This window comes from Manihot esculenta, chromosome 9 (assembly GCF_001659605.2).
Source record: "Manihot esculenta cultivar AM560-2 chromosome 9, M.esculenta_v8, whole genome shotgun sequence".
NCBI lineage: Eukaryota > Viridiplantae > Streptophyta > Magnoliopsida > Malpighiales > Euphorbiaceae > Manihot > Manihot esculenta.
This window is the reverse complement of record NC_035169.2, coordinates 15,633,209-15,647,807: the sequence shown is the minus strand read 5'-3', so window position 1 is coordinate 15,647,807 and position 14,599 is coordinate 15,633,209.

The window sequence follows — 14,599 nt, the reverse complement described above, 5'->3', positions numbered from 1 at the left end:
GCAGTGATATCAGTGGCATTTTTTGTTAAATGATCATCATACCCTTGTTGTAAAAACCATAATTCTACGGATGCAGCCTAAGACACATAATTATTATTTCCTTGCAACTTTACTGTAGCAATTGAAAAGAAAGATTTAAGAGACTCAGAACCTATATTGAGGGTGTTTTGCTTCTCAAACATGTCGAGAGAGATTCCGAAACAACAAAGGACCGAGTAGGGATCCGAATATGCCAAAAAAGAGCTGAATTTGACAAGAAAAAAAGGGACCTACGCCTGTGAATAGTAAATTTGATGTTACTGTTCATAAAGGGCGTGTGAAGGCGAGCTGAATAGGCGACCGAACCTGCTGAGCTAGAGTCGTTGGCGCTAGGCGATGCTGGAGGAAGAATCGCCGGCTTGAAATGGTCACTGGAAGATGGTGCATGCGCCGGTACATGGCAGGAGACAGGCTACTTGGGGGGTGCATAGAGGTGTGTGGGGCTAAATCTGGAGGCGGTGCTTCACCAGAAAGCCGATCGGAAGCCGGCGTGGAGAATGGGCTAGGTGGTGAAACTAACTGATTTCCAGAAAGTCACCAAAGCAAAGTAGCAGATCTGCCACTCACAGGTGAATCAAGTTTCTTGACTCTGATACCATGAAACCTTTGATGAAAAGAAGAAAAAGAGAGCAGGAACTTTGAGAAAAAAAATACTTGATTATTTCTCTCAAGTCAATTGGGGTATATATACTACTTATAAGAGTACATACTAGATAAGAAAATAAATTAATTCTCTAATTATAGCCTAATCATATCCCAATCATATCACATAATCATATCCCTAATTATCACTATAAATCTAGGATATTTATAAAAATAATCTCAACAAAAATGATGAGGACATTTTAATTACCTATAAGAATTATAAGAACTAATTAGTTAATTTCTTTTAAACCTAAGGACCCATAATAATTTACCCTTTTTACAATCGCACTTTCTATCTATATTTCGGTTAAAAACTAACAGAATAAATTATTTCAACGTAAAAAACCTCCAAACTAATAAAAAAATGTTAATTAGAGTAATATTTAAACTTAATTAAATAAAACTAATTAAAAAATGATGGAAGAGGTGATTGACCTGGTTGAGGGGGAGAGTGAATTGAAGGTTGAGAAAATGGTGGCTTGGGATAAGGGATTGAAGAGCCGTCCCCACCACCTCCTCCTCCACCACAGCTGTCATTGTTGCAATCCACAGGCTAGCTCACTATTGGGAGACATTCCCTCGAGTACTTCTAATTTTGGCCTATCAGACATGCAATTGCTAACATTATGTAGCTTAATGTCTTTTTTGGAAGCGATAACCACACTTCAGTGTCTCCTTCTCATAATTATATGAGAATGCAAGATTTCTTAAGCTTGGCAAATGTTCTCAGGCATAAATCCAGTTAGCTTATTGTTTCCTCTATTCAATTCCTCAATATTCTTCAGGTCTATAAAGCTAGACGATAAGTTTTCAATGAACTAATTAGAGTTTATATCAAATACCGTTGTTTTTTTAATTAGAATATAGATGAAAAGTCTAATTATAAAAATATCATTAGTATAGAGTATTTTTTTAAAAAATAAAATTAAGAATAAATTTATAAAAAAATGCAAAGTTTGAGATTTTTTGAACATTTTTCCTTTTTTTAAAATGAAATTATTAATGAAAAATACTTTTATATACTCAATATCATTATTATATATTACTCTTGTGAAATAGATAATAACCTTTTTGAGCGATTACTTAGAATCTTGACTCAAAGGATATATATTGCTTCTCCCATATCTTTTATCTCAAAATTAGATGACAACCACTTCTTTACGATTTTAATATACTCAATATCATTACCAGCTAAAAGTATGTCATCTATATATAATGATAAAATTATAAATTTATTCTTAGATCTTTTTGTATAAATACAATGATCCTCATTAATCATGGTGAAATCATAAGTCATTATTGCATTATGAATTCTAATATACCATTGCCTCAAGTACTGTTTAAAGCTATAAATTGACTTCAAGAATCTACGCACTTTTTGTTCTTGGCCTTTTATAATGAAACCTCATGGTTGTTCCATATAAATTTTCCCTTCTAGTTCTCCATTGAGAAAATAAGTCTTCACATCCATTTGATGTAATTCAAGATCTAAGTTAGCAACTAAAGCTAAAATTAATCTTATTTGAAGAAAACCTTATAACAGGTGAAAAAGTTTCCTCATAAACGATTCCTTCTTATTGTGTATACCCCTTACTTCCTATTGTGTATACCCTTAGCTACCAAATGATTTTTGTATCTTTCGATACTTTCATTTCTTGAGATAATTCTACTAGTTACTAGTTTCTAAACCTTGTTAGATTTCATTGGCTCTATTTACTCTTCTATTGCTTTCATCCACTTTTTTTGAGCTAAAGACTTAAGAGCTTTTTTCACATTTTTTGTTAGAAATATCACCGTGTATCCATAATCTCATATATAATCATAAAATAGAATCATGCATATTAACAGTCTAAAAATTACCTTTATTGTAGTGTAATACCTCGAGAAGACAAATCTAACTCGATGAGAACCCAAGAACGTACCTGAAAACCAATTGTTCAAAGCCTTTCATTCCTCACGAAAATCGCCCGACTCGTATAGAAGAGAAGCCCGACGTCCACACAAGAGATAGCCCAAAGATAAATAAATCAAGAATCATTCCAGAGAAAAATACTTTTATTTATTCTAGGTAGACTTTTCAGAGAAAAAGCTTTTAATAAAAAATTATCATAAAAAACAGTTCATTGCTTTTGAGTTTTCAAAGATCAAAAGAGAGAGTGAGAGCCGTTCTATTTTTTTATTTAAGACTTAAAGGAGAGCTTAGTGGGCAGTTACCCCACCTCCCACATTGCAGTTGCATAATCCACAATTGTGCAATTGTAAATTTAACTTTATATATATAGTTTACATATTTTTTTAAACTCATTAAAACAATGAGCTATCATAAAATAAGGTATTGAACCTTATTACGGGTTTTTCTTTATTTATTTGTTTCTCGGACTTCATTTTGGGTGGATTAATTTCTTTCGACAATTAATTGTCACAAGCTGAAGTCAGCTTCTTCCATTAACCCATATTAATTTTGTTTTTCAATTTTTCTAGTCTTAACATTTACGTACTTGTTTGATCTCTCCCTCTATCAATTATACTTTGGTTGTCATTTCTGAATGTTCCTTAGAGAAACCACAAGTAATATATATGGTAAATGTTGCATCTCAAAGGATATCATTTATATACAATATCTTTCATAATACAGAGGTGAGCTTAACAAGTAATGAAATAGTTCTCATGTTTCTCTATATTCATTTGCAGTTGCATTTAATCATTCATGAATAATTAAAAAAAATATTACTGTAATTCAACGCATAAGAAAAATTAATTTACAATTACTAATTATTTTCTCTCTTTAAAAAATCACTCATGTGTGTCTCAGCCAATAACGATATAGCCTTACTGCATGTCATCATCATTCAGGATATTTTGCTCCTTTTATAATTGGCTATTAGTGGAATAAAAGTTCTAAATTAAACTCTTTAATCATAATTTCTTTCTAATAAGAATTCTACTTAAAATTTCTAAATGAAATTCTAATAGTAATAATATTCTTCTTATTTTATTTTGAATTGATAATTTCTTACTCTTTTTATAATTGATGTATTTTAGAACCTAATCTCTTCTTCAAATCTTTTAATTAGTGGTCATTTCTCTTTTATCTTAATTTAAGAATGAAATTTAATTGAAAAAAAGAGTTGATTTGGTGGAGAAATTTACTTAGATTTGTTGAAGACAATGAAAGCTCGCTTTTGGTTATCTAGGGAGGAAATTCGACCACCATAAAGAAATAAAGACAACTCTTTTCTTATGCTTCTTATTTTTCTTTATTTTCTTTAATGACATATGGATGGCTAGGATGAAGTGATAGAGAGAAAAGAAAGGCTAGGATTGAAATTTACTTTTTTTTTTTTTTGAGAATTGAGGATTGGGGATCGGGGAATAGAACCTGAGACCTCTCAGATTTACTCAGATGCACTTACCACCAGGCTAAGCTTGTGAATGCGATTGAAGTTTACTTTTAAACTTTTTATATTCACACTTTAATCTATTAAAATTTTAAATTTATTTTAATTTAGTTTTTAAAATTTTAATATTTTAAAATTAAACTACTAAATTCATATATTTTAAATTTAGAAGTCTATTCCATATAAGTAAGCAAGCCAGATTTAACAAGCACTTCAAGTGCCCTTAAAAAACTCCTTTGCACCTCTTGAAAGTTACTTATCTCCAACTTGTTGATCATCACACTGTTTGCTTTTGTTTTAAATACATTCGTTTTTTTATTTGACCTTTTTATAATTCAGTTACTAAACCTTAAAATATTAAAATAGTATTATAAGTCGTTTTTATTTTAACTCTATATCAACACATTTAACTATATATGCAATGCAAATGAGACCTTTAAGCATAACTTTTAATGTTTTATTTATGAGTAAGTTGTGTGTCAAGCAGCTCGGATAAAACTAGCACATCCTCTTATGGCACTTACCTTAACTGTAAAAGGACTTAACTTAGATCTAATATTGTCACTATTCATATCTATAGATTTCAGAATGTGATAAATCTACATGTTATGCCATGCAAATTATTATTTTTAAGGTTTATCGAACAAAAAAAAAATTCAAATATCTATATTAATTCATATTTATATCCAAAAATTTAATTTTTAAATAATAAAATCAAATTTTTTTAATTTATTACAATTATAAATAAGAGTACTATATTAAATATGAAGAAATTAATAATAAATTATAATATAGTTTTTAAAGTTTTGTTAGACTAATAATATAATCCTTAAAATAGATATTTTCATTTCAATGACATAACTTTTTTTGTTAATCTCGTTATTCACTTCTCATTTCCACTTTTATTATACATATAGTAAATTAGGAAAAATTTAAAATGTAAAAAAAGTATACCTTAAAATATATAATATTTTATTTTATTTAATATTATTCATATGAAATACATTTTCTCATATATTAAAAATATGCATATAATTTATAATATTGAGATAAATATTCAATGAAATAATTTAATATATAAACTTTGTATATGATATTTATTTAATAGAAATTTACTTTTAATAAATATTTATTCAATATAATATATTTAATTTTGTTGAATGATGGAACTGTGAATAATTCAGTTGTTATATTCTTCTCCGGAAATAAGGTTATATATAGATATATTTACAACACAAAATCAGGAGAGAAAAATGAAGCAATCATATTCTAAGAAAACAAGATAAGCCTATACAGGAAACAATATATATTAGATCTGTTAATTGGGCAAATCCCTATGATTACGTAATTTACTCCTAATTAGGCAGTTCATTCCAACACTCCCCCTCAAGTTGAAGCATGGATATCTATCATGCTCAACTTGTCGACCATATCATGGAATATCTTCTATGACACTGCTTTTGTGAGTTTATCAGCTAATTGGTCTTCTGACTTGACAAATGGGAACTGTATAATCTTTTGGTCTAGCTTTTCCTTGATGAAATGACGATCAACTTCAACATGTTTGGTGTGATCGTATTGTACGAGATTCTGTGTAATCTCAATTGCAGCCTTTATCCATTTTGGATCTGCTAAGGCATCCTGAGTAGAAATGTTGGTGTCTAGGACATTCTGAGTTGATTTTTTTGTCAATGGTGTTATCATGGGCAACTCTTCAGATGTTGGTAATTCTTCAGCAGACGTTGGTATTTGTAATTTTTCAGAAGGAACTAATAAATCTTCATCACATCTTTCAGGGAGACCTTGCTGAATGTTATGCTGAAAACTTTCACTTACTTCCTCTAGTTCTAAGAAATTTGTCATGTTTTCTTGTGCCACATTCTCTTCACTAAAGCTCTCCTCCTGAAGAGAAGGAGGTGTGACTCCCCCAGAATAGTATGGTTCTGATTCACGAAAGGTCACATCCAAGATCACATGTAACTGCCTTGGGTGGGTAACATTAGTTGTGGGTATAACAGATTGTGAAGAAGCACGAATAGATTGTAACTGTCCTGAATCTCTAGTCATATGATCATATGCACCTGTATCAATAATCCAAGTACTATTCTTAGAAGTTGTAGAGAGTACATTTGTTGTGGGTTGTGATTTGTCCTCCATATTTTGTTGGACCTCTGTTGTGGCTGCTATCGTAGGCGTTCTTGCAACCTTCTTCCTTGGTTTTTTTGTGAAGTCCCACCATTCAGGATAGCCTATGATTTCATAGCATCTTTATTTTGAATGCCTTATCTTGCCACAATAACTACAGACAAAATTATTAGACTTGGCACTTTGAGTTTTTGTTGAGCCAGATGATGGTCCTTGTTGAGTTCGTTTGGCTACCATAACAGAGCTTTCAGGGATAGGTCGAGAACCTCCCATCGTCTGTCTTTGCTGGTATTCTCTTTGTACATATGCATAAGTGCTTTCTAGATTAAGTTTGGGGTCCTACCGAAGGATTTCTCCACGAACGTGATCAAACTCAGGATCAAGCCCACTTAAAAAAATATGGACTCAAAGCCTAGTGATTGAGGAATGCAATTGGACCACCCCTTTGACGGTTTCTTCTTGAAAGGTCGTCTTGTGATCTATTTCCTAGAAAATAGCAACAATTTCATTATAATATGTGGATAATGGTCTACCATTCTATGTGGTGGAGAAGGATTTCTTATTCAATTCAAAGAGACAAGTCTCATCCGATTCGTCATAGAAGGTCTTTGCTATGGCTTCCCAAATTTCCTTGGCCATGGAAAGACGGATGAACCGCTGCATCAGCAATGGATCCATTGAATCAATAAGCCAACTTTTCACTTTGTAATTTTCAGTGACCCATATTGCGTAACTAGGATCTTCGAGTGGTGGCTTCTTCGCTTCTCTAGTGAGATATTCAGCCTTATTACGGAAGCCAATGCGCATCTCCATAATTTGTGACCATAATGGGTAGTTGATTTTATTAAATATAACACTGGTGGAGAATGCAGAACTGTCTAGTTTGATGATAATCGATGGTGTTTGGTTGTTTCCTAGAGCTGGGACAATGGGGTTGGTCTCAGCCATTTAGGTCCAAAATAGTGTTTAGGCAATGACTTGGTGAAAAGAAAAAAATGGGAACGCAGATGGTGGCTGAGCAATAATGGTGTTGGGAAAGACCAAATACGATGTTGCAGATGGTAAGCTATGGTGGTGGTTTCAAGATATGAAATTCGGGAAACAATTCTTCCAGAATCAGAATTGCTTTGATACCATGTTAAATTTGGGTCATGCCTAACTCACCCCAAAAGTTAGCTCAAGAGGGAGGAGTGCCTATGATCCATATAAGTGGCACATTACCCCTTTTCACAACCGATGTGGGATTCAACATACCCCCTCACACCCAGGGCTTTTACGGTGTGTGACACATTCATGGGAGGCCCAACATTGGATGAGAAGGCTTTGATACCTTGTTGAATGATGGAATCTGTGAATAATTCAGTTGTTGTATTCTTCTCCGGAAAGGAGGTTATATATAGATATATTTACAACACAAAATCAGAAAAGAAAAAGGAAGCAATCCTATTCTAAGAAAACAAGATAAGCCCGTACAAAAAACAATATATATTAGATCTGTTAATTGTATAAATCCACGTAATTTACTTCTAATTTGACAGTTCATTCCAATAAATTTTAATTACATATGATAAATACAAATTAGATTTACTTTCAATAAAAGATTTAAAATAAAGGATTATATGTTTTATTAATATAAAAATTTAAGGATTATATTGTAATTTATCATTATCCAAATTTAATTTAATTCTTTTTATCATAATTGTGATAAATTGAAAATGTCTGTTTATCTAAAATTTAAAATTTTAGATATAAATATGAATTAATGTAAACATTAAAATTTTTTTTATTCAATGAATCTTTTAATAATAATTCACATGATGAATTAAAAGAATTATAATTAAAATTGATTGAGGTTAATAGTAAAAGACCAAAATTGAAATAAAGAATTGATTTTATTGTTTAAAACGTGAAAAAATAAAAATAATATTATGCAAGAAGGTTTTATACGATAAAAAATGACTTTGACGCTGGTAATATTATTTGGCTAGTTTAATCATTTTATCGCTAAACCATATCAATTCATCATTAATAACTTTGAGATGACTTTTTATTTGTTTTTGTTTTTTTTTTGAAATGGGGATTGAAAATTGAGGGAGTAGAAACTGAGATTTCTCAGATTTACTTAAATGCACTTATCACCAGGCTAAACTTACGAGTGCAGATAACTTTTTATTTGTTAAAAGTTTTAGTAATGAGTGTTCATACAATAAATAAATTATGTAATTAAATTAATTTGATTTTTAATATTATAAGAATTTGATACTATTGTCACGAACACAAAATTTAGTAAGCAATTAAAAAATTTTATTATTTAAATGAATTTCAGAGTTTTATAAATTTAAATTTTTAGTTCTACACCACTTAATTGACATCTTATTATAATTGTTTATAGAATATCTAAAATTAGAAATTTTCTACCAAATTCAGAATGTTTTTATCAGAAAAAAAAAAGAAATTCAACTTGTTTTATTTCAAATATTTCTATAAAAATAATTAAAATAAAATATGTTCAAATTTTAATAATTTTTATTTTTTTTCAAAATAAATAATTAAGGAAAAAGTTATGAAAACTGATTAAAAATAAAAAATTTTTAATGTGTTGTTACTTTCAAATTCTCAAAACATATAGATCCATTTAAAAAATAAATAAGAAAAGTAAATTCACTTTTTTAGGCTGGCTTGCATGATTTTGGTTTACTGGTTATCCTTTCACTCGAGATAATGGGCGGGATGGTGAAGGTTTTGTGGAAGAGTATTTGATTATGGTGTCAGGTTTCTTCTGATAAGGATAAGTTATATCTTCAATGATAAGGATAAATTATATCTTCAATGATAATGATAAGGATAAGTTATATTTTCAATTTATTTTGTTATACAGCTTGTAATTTATCTGTAGTTATTTTGTTATACAGCTTGTAATTTATCTGTAGGCTAATCTCTTGTAACAAACTACACGACTCTTGTGTATATATACATACAATAACAGTAATACAAGCAGTGTTAAAATTACAAAACTGTATGACTCTTTATGGTATTAGAGCCCTAAAGGACTCTCTGTCATTGCGATTTTCTTTTCCTCATCTCTATTGTTTCTCGAATCTCAAAATGGGTTCTACAAAACAATCCCTTTCGTCTACTACATCCTCATCTCTTTCTCCAGCAACTGCTGCTGTCTCTGCTTCTCAATCCGTTTCTGTTCCGAATGTCACACCTTTCCTATCCCTCAAATTAAACTCGTCCAACTTTCTGATCTGGGAGGCACAAATTATGCCGTTGTTACATAGTTATAAACTTGCATCTCATGTTGATGGATCGTCTCAAGCTCCTTCTCAAACTCTTGCAAATGGTGAACTGAATCCTGCTTATTCTGACTGATTTAGTCAGGACCAAATTGTGCGAAGTTGAATCAACAGTTCTGTGTCTGAGTTTATTATGCACCAAATCCTCCGGTGTAAGACTGCCAAGGAGGCCTGGGATAAGATTGTAACTGTCTATTCCAAAGGCGCAAGAACACAAATTCAGCAACTTCGCAAGCAACTTAAGCACTTGTCTCGAGGATCTGATTCAATCGATGCTTATATGAAACGAGCCAGATTCTTTGCTGATCAGTTGGAGTCTCTCGGCAGTTCTATAGATGAGGATTCACTTGTTGCTGATGTATTGGAGGGCCTAGGAACTGAGTATCGACCCCTTGCTCGGGCTATGGAAGCCCAAAATTCTGCAATGTCTTTTGATGAGCTGTATGCGTTGTTATTGAGTGAAGAAACTCAATTGAAAATGGATACCTTGGCTATTTCGTCTACTGTTCCGCCGACTGCTAATTATAGTAATGCTAATCGTGGCGGTGGGCGATCGCGTGGAAGGGGTGGACGAGGATGTGGTGGCCAGAATTCAAGTTATGGTGGCAAAAATAATGGTATTGGACATTTTACTACTTATACACATGGACGTGGTTCTGGTTCTTTCTCTGGGCAGAATACAACTATTTTGTGCTACAATTGCAATGGCAGTGGTCATATGAGTCGACAGTGTCCATCACCTAAACCTCCTCCTCAAGCTCATGCTGTTCACACAGCTTCTCCTCCCATGCCGGCCTAGACAGTTGACTCTGGGGCAAATTATCATTTGGCTGCGAATCAGGAGAACATCTCTCATGCTGTTCCTGTGCTAGACAACACCTCTCTCACTATTGCAAATGGTAAAACTCTCCCAATCTCATCTTATGAGTCTTTTGTTTCTCATATTAATGGTCGTTCTTTTATTCTTGACAATATATTATATTCTCCTAATGTTTAAGAGAATTTATTATCTGTTTCTGCGTTTACCACTGATAATAATGCTTCCATTGAATTTTTCCTTGACAAATATTTTGTGAAGGATATCCCCACGAGGCAGGTGCTGTACAAAGGCCAGTGTAAGAATGGGTTGTATTTGTTTCCAATGCAGTCTCAAGTTCGTTCTTTTTCACCGAAAGCATTTCCAGCAAGCATTTCTTTTTGGCATGAACGTCTTGGTCATGCGAATCTTAGAGTTGTTAAGAATGTTCTCAACAATAATAATATTTCTTTTGTTGCAAATAAGGGTTGTGATTTTTGTCATGGTTGTAGTGTAGGAAAATCACACAAATTGCCTTTTTCTGATTCATTGTTTACTGCCAAACAACCTTTAGAATTATTGTGTTCTGATGTGTGGGGTCCTTCCCCTGTGGTTTCAAATGATGGCTATCGATATTATGTCTTGTTCTTTGATCATTTTAGTAAATATTGCTGGATATATTACCTCAAAAACAAATCAGATGTCTTCCAGGTGTTTATTCAATTTCGTAAATTGGTTGAGTCTTATTTTGGGGTATCTATTAAACAGTTTCAGTCCGATTGGGGGGGAGAATATCAATCTTTGTCGACATATTTAAAAGAGAATGGCATAGTTCATCATGTTTCTTGTCCACACACGCCTGAACAAAATGGGTGCGCTGAGCGCAAGTATAGATATATTGTGGAAACTGGGAGAGCATTGTTACATAGTGCATCTATTCCTTATAAATACTGGACCTTTGCGTTTGATAATGCTGTCTATACAATCAATCGATTGCCTTCAACTCATCATAATAATCAGTCCCTATTCGAACTATTGTTTCACTCCAAACCAAATTATGATGAGTTACGAGTCTTCGGGTCTTTGTGTTATCCATGGTTAAAGCCTTATACTCCACATAAATTGGCACCTAGGTCTACTCAATGTGTCTTCCTTGGGTATAGTAAATTGCATAAGGGTTATATCTGTCTTGAACTCTCTTCTGGTCGACGTTTTATCTCACGCCATGTTTTGTTTTATGAACAGATGTTTCCCTTCAAGCAGCCGTTTGATAATTGCTCTCCGGTCACTGACCAGCAGCCAACGTCAATACCTTTATCTCCAGTTCCAAATTTTCCAACACAAAAAGATGGTCTTCTTCGTGCTTCACCAGCTGTTCCTACAGTACCACATTATGCACATTCAGACATAAGTCAGCCTCTGCCTTTGGCAACTTTTGAATCTCAACCTACTGACTCTATGCTGTGCACCGTTTCCATAAATGAAATGCAGCTGAGCTCCCCTATTCCACGCACCGTTTCATTAAATGACGTGGAGCCCCGATTAGACCACCTGGTTTCAATTGACTTGGCGCCATCAACCCCTCAGCCAACGAGTCAACCCGAGTTGGTTACACCACTACACACCGTTTCATTCAGTGCACCTGGTGTTAATCCTTCTTCTTCGAATGAAAATATAGACCAGCAGCTTCCTCTTGCTTCTGTTGATCCCATTTTGACAAAGACACACTCTATAATAACTAGGCAACAAATAGGCAACTTAAAACCCAAATTGCCTTGGTCACCAAGTGCTCATACAGTGGCCGTTTCTACATCTGTTCCTAGCTGTTATACACAGCCGATTAAACAACCCCAGTGGTGTGAAGCCATGATCACTGAACTTAATGCTTTAATTCAGACTGGGACTTGGGAGCTTGTTCCTCGACAACAGGCTCAAAATATCATCGAATGCAAGTGGGTTTTTCAAGTTAAACAGAAATCATATGGTAGTCTTGATAGATACAAAGCTCGACTTGTGGCCAAGGGCTTGCATCAGAGACTAGGTGTTGATTTTTCAGAGACCTTTTCTCCAGTGGTTAAACCGACAACCATCAGAATTATTTTGTCACTTGCTATTTCTTTTGGTTGGCACATTAACCAATTAGACGTCTCTAATGCTTTTTTGCACGGAGACTTAGACGATCTTGTGTTTATGGAGCAGCCACCGGGATTTGTGGATACTGCACATCCTGATTATGTGTGTCGTTTAAGGCGATCCTTATATGGCTTACGTCAAGCACCTCGCCAGTGGTATAAACGTCTGTTTATTGTTCTTTTACAACAAGGCTTTCGTTTATCACCTGCAGATTCATCCTTGTTTGTTTATACGAAAGACAAAAATATTGTGTTCCTCTTAGTCTATGTTGATGATATCATCATTACTGGTGACAATATTAATGTTGTGCAGCATATTATCAAGGCTCTTCAATTGAAATTCATGCTTAAAGATCTTGGGCAGCTTGACTATTTCTTGGGTATGGAGGCTAAGTGGACAGTAGATGGTCTTTTTCTTACATAACAAAAGTATATCCAAGAACTTTTAGCCAAAGCTCAAATGGCCGATTGTAAGGGTCTTTCTACTCCCGCAACTACGAAAGATTGTGTATCTTCTCATCAAGGTGATACTTTTTCAAATTCCACATTATTTCGTAGTATAGTTGGTGGTTTACAGTATTTAAGCTTGACACGGCCAAAGGTTTGTTTTTCGGTGCATAAAGTTTCTCAATTTATGCACTCTCCAACTGTTGAGCATTACGTTTATGTCAAACGCATTTTGAGATATTTAAAAGCTACTGTGCATTATGGTCTCTTTATTTCAAAGTCTAGCAACACAACATTAAGTGTGTATACAGATGCTGATTGGGCTTGTGACTTGGATGATAGAAAATCAACATCGGGTTTTGCTATTTTTATGGGTCGCAATTTGATTTCTTGGAATTCCAAGAAACAACAAACAGTAGCGAAATCCTCAACTGAAGCTAAGTATAGAGCTCTTGGTTTGGCAACTACAGAACTTGTTTGGATTCAGTCTTTGTTGCGTGATATTGGCTATGCTTCGACACACAGTCCGATCATTTGGTGTGACAACATTGGTGCCACATATTTGTCTGCAAATCCGATCTTTCATGCGCGTTCAAAACATCTAGAGGTCGATTTCCATTTTGTTCATGACAAGGTTCAAAAGAAGGAGATCCAGGTCCAATTTATATGCTCGAAGGATCAGCTTGCTGATATTTTGATGAAACCATTAGCAAAGGCCCGGCATTATTAGCTTATGCATCATTTGTCAATTCGACCAGCACCAACAGCTGCTCGAATTGCAGGGGCGTGATAAGGATAAGTTATATCTTCAATGATAAGGATAAGTTATATCTTCAATGATAATGATAAGGATAAGTTATATTTTCAATTTATTTTGTTATACAGCTTGTAATCTATCTGTAGACTAATCTTTTATAACAAACTACACGACTCTTGTGTATATATACATACAATAACAGTAATACAAGCAGTGTTAAAATTCCAAAACTGTGTGACTCTTTATCTTCTAATGCTCATATAGTTCATGGTTCTTATGCATGTACTGATGACTTGCCCATTATTCTGGAGTTGGATGGGTTCTCTAAGGATCGATAAGGGTATTTTTACTTTGAATCTGCATAGATTAGGGATGGCACTTGCATTGAGATTATTAAGATTTCCTAGTTTGGTGGCCCCAATAATGATGCATATAGTCGATGGATGGATCGGGTTGCCAATTCCATGTTTGGTTTACAACCTTGGAGTAGGCATTCGTTTAGCAGTCTTGAATATTAATAGAGGGCACTGCAGTATGCTCTTGTTCAATTGGGACAATCTTTTAGTAAGCAAAATAGGATGGATCATTGCAGGGTCAAAGCTCAATTAGCTAAGATAGCATAAGGAATTGATGTGGCAACAATGATCTCAACAGTGTTGGTCATAAGAAGGAGATAAAAATATCCAATTCTTTCACTTGGTAGCCTCAGTTATCGAAAGAATAATAGGATTATCAGTCCTCTTGGCATGAATGGCGAGCTATTGACTGGGGTAGCACTTGAGCAATACATTTTACAACTTCATATGGGTTTATTTACTTCTCAAGGGCATGAAGATAATGAAATTGATGTGAATTTTGTTTTTCCAAAGGTTAATGAGGAGATGAATGCTATTTTGATGCAACCAGATGATTGTGCGAAGATTTATCAAGCTATTAAACAA